Source organism: Solanum verrucosum, unplaced genomic scaffold, assembly GCF_900185275.1.
Source record: "Solanum verrucosum unplaced genomic scaffold, falcon-dt-bn FXZP01000163.1, whole genome shotgun sequence".
In the NCBI taxonomy this organism is placed as follows: Eukaryota; Viridiplantae; Streptophyta; class Magnoliopsida; order Solanales; family Solanaceae; genus Solanum; species Solanum verrucosum.
In genome coordinates this window covers 2,527,045-2,539,452 of record NW_026020379.1, presented here as the reverse complement: position 1 = coordinate 2,539,452, position 12,408 = coordinate 2,527,045, and the positions used below count along the sequence as shown (strand labels likewise).

The 12,408-nt window shown below is 36.6% G+C and overlaps 1 protein-coding gene and 1 pseudogene across 2 annotated transcripts in view; one reads left to right on the top strand and one right to left on the bottom strand.

Annotated features, from left to right (window-relative positions):
* The window catches only part of LOC125839078 (peroxisomal membrane protein 11C-like), a 485,045-nt gene that overhangs the window by 45,856 nt on the left and 426,781 nt on the right, over positions 1 to 12,408 (bottom strand). The window lies entirely within an intron of this gene.
* LOC125839074 (gibberellin 20 oxidase 1-like) lies at positions 10,036 to 11,848 on the top strand (annotated as a pseudogene).

The window sequence follows — 12,408 nt, the reverse complement described above, 5'->3', positions numbered from 1 at the left end:
CAACGACGTGCTGGATGCTGATCCTGGTTACTTGTATCTGCATCATAAAATAATGCAGGCCAAATGACATGATTTCATTGAATGTACAAGCATGTGAGGGGAAACCTAAACACGACATAAGCTTGAACTGAATTCAAAATAAACACTTACCTCAACTTTACTCAACTGAGATGTAGAATTAAACAACAATAAAGGTGTAGTTTATATAAAGCATTTAAAACAGCACATAACAACTCAATATACATATATAATAAAGTAATATAATTCTGTGTGAGTTTCTCTAACCGACAACCATCAGTATGAGCTATGTGATGATACAACGTCCCGCACATCCTGCTAGAACTGTCTTATAACTTGCCGGGATATATATTGCCTCAACTAAGTGGATCCACTAGTTTATGTTAAGAAGCATTAAGGAATCATCTAAAAAGTATGAGCCTTTCTACCCACATTAGCTACATGGTTTATGGGGGCTTGAGTTACTATGGACTCATCCCCATATCGATGGTTAATACTACTCCCAAAATTCACAGCTCATATGTTTAAAAACATTACTCTTTCTCTGTGATTTGAGGTTACTACTGAAAAAACTTATCCCTTAAAAGAGATGGAACTCAAAACTACTAATGAAAACTCGTTTGGCAATTGGTGTTTCCTCTCATCTTAAATGTAAAAACATTTGCTCTTTAAGATTACTTAGTTCCCATACTTCATTTTTAAAGAAATGAACTCGGCTCTACTCTTTCTCAACTCAATGCTTAAGTCTTATAAAAACAAGTTTAAAATAATTGTAATAGACTTTGAAAAGATTCTAAGAACTCTGTTGACTTGAATCTTATCTCTACTTTGAATTTGATTTATGGATTCAAGGGTCAAGATCTCATGATGCTTAGACATACCTTAGACTGTAGAAATCAACTAGGAAACATTGGTAAGATTCAAGGGAATTGAAAAGGAAAGAAGTGGGAAATGGTAGGAGACCTGGCGACCCTAGCGCTTTGAATGGTGCCGGGCGCCTGAGGGCAAACTTCAGAAACTAGGTTGGGGTACTCAGAGTGGCGTGGCTCCCTAAAGCCCACACTACAAAAGTTTATTTGGGTCTTTATTTGGGTCGCTCTGACTAGTGCGACAGCCCACTCCCTTCTCCAGGTTTTTGACGAACTTTCTTGCTCGTTTTTCAACTCTAAACCCTCTAGATTCAATTAGTTTCTTCCCCAAACACTTAGAATTTGAATACACAACCAAGGTATATGAGAATCCATTCAAAACAACATCAATTTTCTGGAATTTAACTCAAGAACTTCTCAACAATATCAACAATCAAGAACCCTATAGAAACTTCAACAAAATCCATTAAGAACTCAATTTCTATACTTTCAAGGACAAAATTTCACCAAATCAAATCATGATTGGCGTGTGGGTGAACGAACCCAATGCTATGTGAACTGACATACCTCGTAGGGATCAACCCTTTGCTAAATCCACAAGCTTAACTTCAGGAACGCGACAAATTCTTGCTTCTTCTCCTATTTTCTCTTCTTTACTCCTCATAAAACCCTAACTTAATTTTATGAAGCGTAAACTAAACCGATTCAGTTTTGACCCCAAATTAATTACCAAAAACGAAGTTAATTAATTGGGTATTGAAAAGACCATAATACCCTTCTAAAATCCGGTTTTGACTTTCCTTATCTATTCAACCTGACTTCCAATGGGCATATCTCCCTCATACGAACTAAAAAATGAGCAAACTCGGTGGCATTGGAAAGATACTTCAAAGATATATTCAATGGTATCTTGTAACCCACATAACTTATTTTGTGTTAGGAGTTATGCTCATTTGAAGATGACCAAAAAGTCATACTTAGCTCAACTTGTCAAACTTTCCAAATTTGATTATTCCTAAAAAGGTTTCTTTCAAATTCTAGTTCCTTCCAATAGCAAGGTGTCACAATATCTCCCCCTCGGGAACATTCGTCCTCGAATGAGATTACTTGTACAAGCTTAGGGCGTAACATCTAACATTAAGCTCAAACACCCAACAACCAAATCTAACACATGTAGTATATCAATTAAACAAATTAGTACGTTGATCTGTAATTTCTCTGGGCTCAAAGAGATGTGGATATATCTTCTTCATGTCCTCTTCAGCTTTCCAAGTAGCTTCCCCAATAAACTTATTTCTCCAAAGAACTTTGACTGATCCTGCTTCCTTGGTTCTCAACTTGCGAACCTTTCGGTCTAAAATCTGAACAAGAATATCCTTATAGATAAGCAATCTTTGATACCAATATCTTCAGTAGATATGATAAGTGAAAAATCTCCCACGCACTTCTTCAACACGGAAATATGAAATACTGGATAGACCGCTACTAACTCTTGTGGTAGCTCCAACTCATAAGCTACATTACCAATCCTTTTGGATATTCTTTAAGGGCCAATATACCGGGGGCTAGGCTTCGCCTTCTTACCAAATCTCATAATACCTTTCATGGGTGCAACTTTCAAGTATACCAAATCATCTACTTCAAACTCTAACTCCCTTCTCCTAACATCAGTGTAGGATTTATGACGACTCTGCGCTATTTTCAACCTCTCTTGAATAACGTTCACCTTCTCCATAGATTGATGAACTAAGTCTGGTCCTATCAACCCAGCTTCACCAACCTTAAACCATCCAATAACAGATCTACATCGCCTCCCATAAAGAGCTTCATAAGGAGCCATGTGGATTCTAGAGTGGTAACTATTGCTATACGTAAACTCAATGAGAGGTAGGTGATCATCCAAAATACCCTTGAAATCAATCACGTAGGCCCTCAACATATCTTCTAAGGTCTGAATTGTGCTCTTTGCTTGACCATCTGTCTGAAGATGAAAAGCAGTACTCAAGTTCACTTTTGAACCCAAGCCTTTCTGGAATGACTTCCAAATTTGTGCACCTCTATCTGAAATAATGGAAACTTGAACTCCATGAAGTCTTAGTATCTCTTGAATATATAACCTGGCATAACCCTCTGCTGAATGAGTAGTCTTTACTCGCAAAAAGTGGGTTGATTTTGTCATTCGATCAACAATCACCCAAATGGAATCAAGTTGTGTGCGAGACCGCAAAAAACTAGTAATAAAGTCTATCTTGATCATCTCCCACTTCCACTATGGAATCTCTATATTCTGAGTCATACCACCGGGCCTTTGATGCTCTACTTTAACTTGTTGACAATTAGGGAATTTAGCAACGAACTCAGCAATACCCTTCTTCATACTATTTCATGAATATACTTCTCTCAAGTCACGATACATCTTAGTGGAACTCAAATGAATGGAATATCTGAAGCTATGAGCTTGCTCCATGATCCTCTCTTGGAGTTCATCAACCCTTGGTTCACACAACCTACCTTGATACCTCAATACACCATCTCCCCCTAGTTCAAAAGCCATCACGTTTTGCTTATGAACATTTGCCTTTAATTCAAGCAAAATAGGATCTTGGCCTTGTTTCTCTTTAACTTCAGACACTAATGATGATTCAGCCCCATTTATCACCACCACTCTTCCTTCTGTGGAATCCATTAGTTGCTCTTAACCGGGCAAGTCTGTGCGCATCTTTCGCTAACTCTCTCTTTCTTCCTCAACATGGGTGGTACTACCCACAGAAAACCTGCTCAAGTCATCAACAACAACATTAGCCTTACCTGGGTGGTATAGAATACTCATGTCATAATCCTTTAGTAACTCTAATCACCTTCTTTGTCTGAGATTAAGCTCTTTCTGACTAAACATACTGAAGACTTTTCTGATCAGTGAACACTATAAAGATAATGATGCCAAACTTTTAATGAAAATTCTATGACAGCCAACTCTAGATCATGGGTTGGATAATTCTTCTCATGAACATTCAGTTGTCTAGAGGCATAAGCTATAATTTTACCATTTTACATTAACACACAACCCAAACAAACTCTGGACGCATCAAAATATATAACAAAGCCTTGCGTACCCTCTGGTAAGGTCAATATTGGTGCAGTAGTCAACCTAGTTTTCAATTCCTAAAATATTTTCTCACAAGCTTTATACCATTGAAACTTCACTGTTTTCTGAGTCAACTTGGTCAAATGGGAGGAAATAGATGAGAACCCCTCTACAAACCTTCTATAATATCCAGCCGACCCCAAGAAACTCCTAATATCAGTTGGAGATATGGGTCTCGTCTAATTCTGTACTCCCTCTATTTTCTGGGATCAACTCTAATTCCATCACTGGAAACAATATGGCCTAAGAATGTTAGAGACTCAAGCCAAAACTCACATTTAGAGAATTTAGCATACTACTCTGTATCCTTCAGAGCTTGGAGAACTATTCTGAGATGGCGAGCATGATCTTCCTTATTCCTTGAATACATTAGAATGTCATCAATGAATACAATAACAAACATATATAAATAAGGCTTGAATACTCTATTCATAAGGTCCATGAATACTGTTGGCACATTGGTTAAGGTGAACGACATGACTAGAAACTCATAATGACCATAACGGGTTCTGAAAGTTGTCTTTAGAATATCATATTCACTTACTCTTAACTGCTTGTAGCCAGATCTGAGGTCTATCTTGGAGATACAAGTGGCACCCTGATGTTGATCGAAGAGATAATTAATTCTCAGAAGAGGATACTTATTTTTGATAGTAACCTTGTTCAACTGACGGTAATCTATACACAATCTAACAGAAGTATCCTTATTCCTCACAAATAAGACCAGAGCTCCTCAAGGTGAGACACTTGGTTGAATAAAACCCTTCTCTAGGAGATCTTTCAACTGCCCTTTTTTCTCTTTTAACTCTGCTGGTGCCATCCTATATGGCGGAATAGATATAGGACGAGTATCGAGAAGAAGATCTATACCAAAATCTATTTCTCTCTCAGGAGGGACTCCAGTAAGATCGTCTGGAAAGACCTCTGGAAATTCACTCACAACTGGAACTGACTTAATAGGAGGTATCTCAACATTAGAATCATTAACTCTGACTAAGTGATAGACATACCCCTTGGAAAATAACTTTCTCGCCTTAAGGTATGAAATGAAACGACCTTTAGGCACTACTAATTTGGTTCTCCACTCTAAACTGGCTCATTAGGAATTTGGAACTTAACAACTCGAGTTCTACAATCAATGAAGGCATAACAGGCATGAAGCCAACCCATACCCAGAATAACATCAAAATCTACCGTGTTTAACTGAACTAAATCAACCATGGTGCTCTTTTGATTGACGGAAATAACACAGTCACGATAGACTCTCTAAGTTAGAATAGACTTATCAACATGTGTATAAACACTAAAGGGCTCAAGAGTTTTTCATGAAGAACATCAAAATTTATCGTAACATATGGAGTCACAAAAGGTAGATTCACCCCTGGATCTAACAAAGCATAAACATCAAAAGTAAAGACTTTGATCATACCAGTGACAACATTTGGAGAATTCTCTTGCTCTTGACGACTAGTGATCGCATATAGGCGGTTTGCTCTTTCGCCAGTCCCTTAAGTACCTTCTCTAGGTGCAGCCCTATCTGGTGGAGCAACTGAAGAAGATTGAGCTCTATCTTTCATGAAGTGACCCTCTTGACCAAACTTGAAAAAACCAGTAGAGCCGTCACGACACTCACCTGGGTGGTTCCTACCAAACAGAGCACATGTAGGAGCCCAATTACCTCCTTGTGCCGCACTACCCTGAGATGCATCAGGTCTAGCTTTGAAATTCTGTGAATTCTGACTACTATACTCACCTTTGTTCCTTGGTGTAGGTGCACTAGTAGATCATAGAGCAGTTCCCTTTTGCTTATGTTGAAAGGAAGACTGGTTCACATTACTCCTTTGCTGCCTGAACTCATTCCCTGTCTTAGCTTTCTTGTTTCTAAATTCTTCTCTATCCTTCAGATTATCTTCCCCAGCCTACTGCACATAACCCATAAGTCTTGCTATGTCCATCTCCTCTATAAACATCTCTGCCTTGCCCTCTTTACATGACAGACGAGACAACCGAGCAACAAACAGACTCATCCTGCTCCTCATATCATCAACCATCTACAGAGCATATTGGGAAAGTTGGGTGAACTTCAAACTGTACTCATGAACACTCATAAGTTCCTGCTTAAGGGTAAGGAATTCCCGTACCTTGGCTTCTCTTATCTCACGGGAAAGAAATGCCCCAAGAAAGCTTTCTCAACCACATTCAAACTCAAAACTGGTACATCCTCAACCCTACTCTTCTTCCACTAGTCAAACCAAGTCCTAGAAACACTCTTCAGTTGATAGGCAGCTAGTTCCACTCGCTCAGCATCGACAATATGCATAACCTCAAACACCTTCTGCATTTTCTCTATAAAGTTTTTGGATCCTCTGTGGTGCTTGAAACAATGAAGGTGTGAAGATTCATCCTCAAGAACACACGGATCCTTGAAGCATCAGCCACTTTCTATCTAGCCCCTTTTTATTTCCCAACTTTGTTGGTCACAGCTTGACTAAGCATTCAGATTGCGTCCCAAAATTCAGCATTATTGGCTTCTCATTGGGGTTGCACTTCTGGGGCATTAGGTACCCCTTGCTCTTCAACTTTCCTCCTAGCAGGACGACCTCAGAAAACTCTTCGTGGAGGCATGATCTGAAAGAAACGCGCAAGCACGAGTTAGAGGGAAACTTTACAAAGATTAACTCCATCGGACGAAATGAATATGAAAGAAGTGAGATAGTTCCTAAATGTTCCAACCTCCTAATTATAGAAGTGGCGCGCTTATACTAGGACTCTATAGACATGACTACATAGACTCCCTAGGATTCTTGAACTCTATTCTCTAATATCAAGTTTGTCACGCACCGAGCCTACACCCTGGGCGGGACTGGCAGTCGAGAACTATTGCTGGCCCCAAGCGAACCCTTGACCTGGCTTAACTCTTAGCAGAAGAATTAAACCACAACAAGCAGTCTCAAAATATACTCATGCAAATAACTTAGAATGCTCTGAAATAAATATTCGTTTGGCTAAAATGACAACTCAAGTCTTAACATAAACAATTGAGAATGGAAAGACTAATTAACTATAGCTATCCGTCTATGAAGCCTCTAAAACAATGAGGGATGTCGAGACAAGACCCCTGATCATCCTAACAACTGAAATACTAAAAAAAATGTAAAATGGGATCCTCCAGAAAGCAAGGAGACTCACTAACAGACTCTGAGTGCTCAACTAGATTGATGAGGCACTAGATGCTAATCATGGTTACCTATATCTGCATCATAAAGCGATGTAGGCCAAATGGGATTAGTACATTGAATGTATGAGCATATGACGGGAAAACTAAACACGACATAAGCTTGAATTGAATTATGAAAGAACAATTACCTCAGCTTTACTCAACTCTTGAATACTCAACTAAAATGCAGAATTAATCAATAGTAAAGGTGCAATTTATATAAAGAATTTAAACCAGTAAGTAACAACTCACTATACATATATAATAAACTAATATAATTTTGTGGGAGTTTCTCTAATCGACAACCATCAGTATGATCTATGTGATGATACAACATCTCGCCCACGCTGCCAGAACTGTCCTATAACTTGTTTGGATATAGAACGCCTCAACTAAGTGGATCCACTAGTCTATGATAAGAAGCATTAAGGAATCATCTAAAAAGTATGACCCTTTCTACCTGCGTTAGCTACATGGTTTATGGGGACTTGAGCAATTATGGACTCATCCCCATATGGTGCTAAATACTACTCCAGAAAAACTCAGTTGATATGTTTAAAAACATTACTCTTTCTATGTTATTTGATGTTATTACTCAAAAAGCTATCCCTTAAAAGAGATGGAACTCAAAACTACTCATGAAAACTTGTTCGGAAATCGGTATTTCCTCTTATCTTAAATGTGAAAATATTTGCTCTTTGGGATTACTTAGTCCCCATAATTCATTTTTAAATAAATGAACTCGGCTCTAATCTTTCTCAACTCAATGCTTAATTCTTTTAAAAACAAGTTTAAAATGATTGAAATAGACTTTGAAAAGATTCTAAGAACTCTCTTTACTTGACTCTTAGCTCTACCTTGAATTTGATTTATGGATTCACGGGTCATGATCTTATGTTATAGATGATATCATGATGTTTAGACGTACCTTAGAGTGTAGAAATCAACTAGGAAACATAGGTCCAATTCAAGGGAACTCAAACGGAAAGAAGTGGGAAAGGGTAGGAGACATGGCGACCCTGGTGCTCTGAGTGGCGCTGTGAGCCAGAGGGAAAACTTCAGGAACTGGGTTGGGGCTGTCTAAGTCATGCGGCTCTGCAGAGCCCAAACTATAGAAGTTTATTTGGGGTGCTCTGAGTGGCGCGGCGCCCCAGCCCCCTTCCCCATGTTTTTGACGAATTGTTTTGCTCGTTTTTCAACTCTAAACCCTCTAGATTCAATTATTTTCTTCCCCAAACACTTAGAATTCGAATACACAACCAAGGTTTACGAGAATCCACTCAAAACAACATCAAATTTCATTAATATAACTCAAGAATTTCTCAACAACATCAACAATCAAGAACCCAATAGAAACTTCAACAAAATCTATTAAGAACTCAATTTCTACACTTTCAAGAACAAAATTTCACAGAATCAAATCATGATTGGCGCCTGGGTGAACGAACCCAATGCTATGTGATCTCACATACCTCGTAGGGATCAACCCTTGGCGAAATCCACAAACTTAACTTCAAGAACGGGACGAATCCGTGCTTTTTCTCCTCTTCTTTTCTCTTCTCTCAAAACCCTAACTAAATTTTATTAAGCGTAAACTGAATCGATTCAGTTTAGACCCCAACTTAATTACCAAAAATGAATTTAATTAATTGGGTAGTGAAAAGACCATAATACCCTTCGAAAATCCGGTTTTGAATTTCCTTATCTAGACAATCCGACTTCCAATAGGAATATCTCCCTAAGACAAACTCAAAAATGAGCAAACTCCTACGGTATCTTGTAGCCCACCTAACTCATCCTGTGTTCCTAACTCATCCTGTGTTTGTAGTTATGGTCGTTTGAAGTTGACCCAAAACTCATACGTAGCTTAACTTGTCAAACTTTCCAAATTTGATTATTTCCAAGAACGGTTTCTTTCAAATTCTAGTTCTTTCTAGTTCCTTCGAATAGCAAGGTGTTACACTTTATGTATCATAAATTATTATTTTTATGTAAATTCAATAAATATGATACATAAATTATTAGGATACAACAATTTTTATGTAATCAAAATTTACTTTTCTTGAATCTCAAAACTCTTTAAATTAATAAATATTAATTTATCTATTAAATAATATATCTACAAATTAATAATATTTTATAGTCACACCTATATTAATTTAGTGTGTTTTACTATAGTATTATTTTAAGAATAAAATTTATTTGTAGCAATATAAGGAAATCTATCTAAGGAAAATCAATCGGAAAAATTCTTTAAATATATCTACCTATTATTATGCTATATTATATGTAGATATGTCTATGTACATTCTATTACAAAATTATACCCCACTTTTAAGCATTATTAAGCCATTCTTGACAAACTATTTGGACCCATTTTTGATAATTCAAAGCTTTTTTAAAAAAAATTCAAATTCTGATTTGAAATCTATGGTCAAACATATCTTTAAAAAAAATTTATTTTTTAAAATTTGATTCAAAATATGGAAAACTCTCTGGCCACAAAATTAAGCACTATTAAGCCCTTCTCTGCCAACTGTTCAGACCCATTTTTGATATTTGAGAACTTTTTAAGGAAATTTTTTCAAAATCTATGGTCAAACATATCTTTGAAAGTATTTCCTTTTTTAAAATCTGATTCAAACAACAAACTTCTATCCAAATTTTAATTATCCTTAAGCCCTATATAATCCTTCATTTTGGCTCCTCGCAGTAAACTACTTCTACTTCCTTTTCCCAATTTTGACATATTGCACAAGAAAGAAAAAACCAAACCCTTGCTTACAATGACCACTGATAGTATAATCACAAATGAAAAATCACCTATGCTTGATGAGGAAAAACCATTGATTTTTGATACATCCCATATGAAAAATGAGTCCAGCATTCCCACACAGTATATATGGCCGGATGACGAGAAGCCTTGTGTTGTAACACATAAACTTCATGTTCCCCTTATTGACTTAAGGGGTTTCTTTTCTGGTGACCCTGCCGCCGCCGAACAAGCATCTAGGCTTGTTAGTGAAGCGTGCAGGATTCATGGTTTCTTTCTTGTTGTCAATCATGAAGTTGATGCTAATCTCGTCTCTAATGCCCATCATTATATGGACAGATCCCTCTGATCGCCCCGAGCCGAGCGAGATTGGAGACCGCCTTAATGATTGTTCGTAATGGGCCTACCATTTAACGTTCCTATGTCATGTGGTTGTTGTTTTTGTACCTTTGCCGTCCCTCAGCCCCTCTCCCATCCTTTTTATCTATCTTTGGCATTCCTCTCTGTGAAAAGAAAAAATCTCAAAGGAAAATTGGTGAACATTGTGGTTATGCCAACAACTTTACTGGAATGTTTTCTTTGAAGCTTCCTTGGAAAGAGACACTCTCTTTACGATACTCGGCTAAAGAAGGCTCATCTCACATAGTTGAGGAGTATTTCCAAAGTATATTGGGTGAATGCTTTAAAAATCTCGGGTAGGGACAATTAACTATCTTAGTTCTCATCTTTTTCAAATTTTTATCGTACTTTTCTTTTTGGTATGTTTCAAAAAAATGTTTTTTCCTTTTTTGGCATGACATGTTTTAGACCACTAAATTAAATGATATTCTTGTACATTTTATATATATATATATATATATATATATATATATATATATATATATATTTTGTCTAAGACTACTAAATTGAAAAGTTTCTTTAATATCTTAAACTTTATGTCAAATTAAAATCAGACAAAAAAATTGAAACAAAAAAAGTGTCTATTTTTCTATTTTTCGATTATGTAAATGAATTAACCTTTTTTTCCCTTTAATTACACAAGAATGTTTATCAAGATTATTGCAATATCATGATCACACTTTCTCTTAGGTATATGGAACTTTTAGGGATGAGCCTAGGTGTATAGAAGGGCAACTTTAAAGAGTTTTTCGAAGATAATGAATCCATAATGAGACTCAACTATTATCTCCTGTGCCAGAAACCAGAGCTCACCTTAGGAACATGGGCTCACTATGATCCAAAATCATTAATCGTTCTCTATCAAGATTCTGTTTGCGGACTTCAGGTTTTTGTGGACAACAAATGGTACGTCATCTTTTGTGGTTAACATAGGCGACACATTTATGGTAAGCAAATTTACAAACTAGTACTATATAATAAGCTAATGTATTATGTATTACATACAAATAATATAAGCAGAATCAATTAAGCAAATAATACATTTTTTTTGTTGAAAAACATTATAAGATCTTTCCACATGATGCGCAATGATATACCTCATGAATTCTTAGACTTACAGCTTGAATATGATATATTTGGTGTTTGTTCTTTTGCAGGCCCTATCGAATGGTAGATACAAAAGTTGCTTACATAGAGCAGTGGTTAACAACAAGACTCCTAGAAAATCACTTGCTTTCTTTCTTTGTCCAGACAATGATAAGGTGGTGAATCCACCAACTGAATTGGTGTACTACAAAAACCCTCGACTATACCCGTACTTCACATGGCCTGCTCTTCTTGAGTTTACTCAAAAGCATCACAGAGCTCATACAAACACTCTTCGAGCTTTCTCGATGTGGATTCAAGACAATAATGTAGAAGCTTAAGAGCAATACATATAAGGTTCAAAATTGAAGGTCTTGGAATCTTTTGTATAGATGTTGAATCTTTGATTTATAACTACAAATATTCCTGTTGCAATAATTCTATTAAGTTAGACACCTAGTATTTAGGAGTTGATTTCTATTTCAGTTTGTTTTTTAGTCTGTAAATACATGTCTTTTGTTAGTCAATAATTTAAAGTTCTGTAGTGCAATACATAATTTACCCTTCAACTTTTCTTCCCTTGTTATTTTCCTGCATTTCTTTTCTTTCAAAAATTGATAAGTGGGATCTCGAGCTATTTTTCTGAAGGGACCTTTGAGTGAAGAGATGGATTTCAAAAATAGTTTTTCGTGAATAACTCATGCTGTTTTTAGTAATGAAAATTACCAATTATGAGTTGTGAGAACGGATAATTACTTGGAGGCCCTTGATCTTTAGGAAGGAAGGCGTGGAAGAGGATTATGAAATGAATCCGCTACAAAATATCCCACCCAAGCGAAAATCAAGAGTCACAAGGAAAAGAAAATCATGAAGTCCACAACGAAAGCAACTCTGTTTGTTA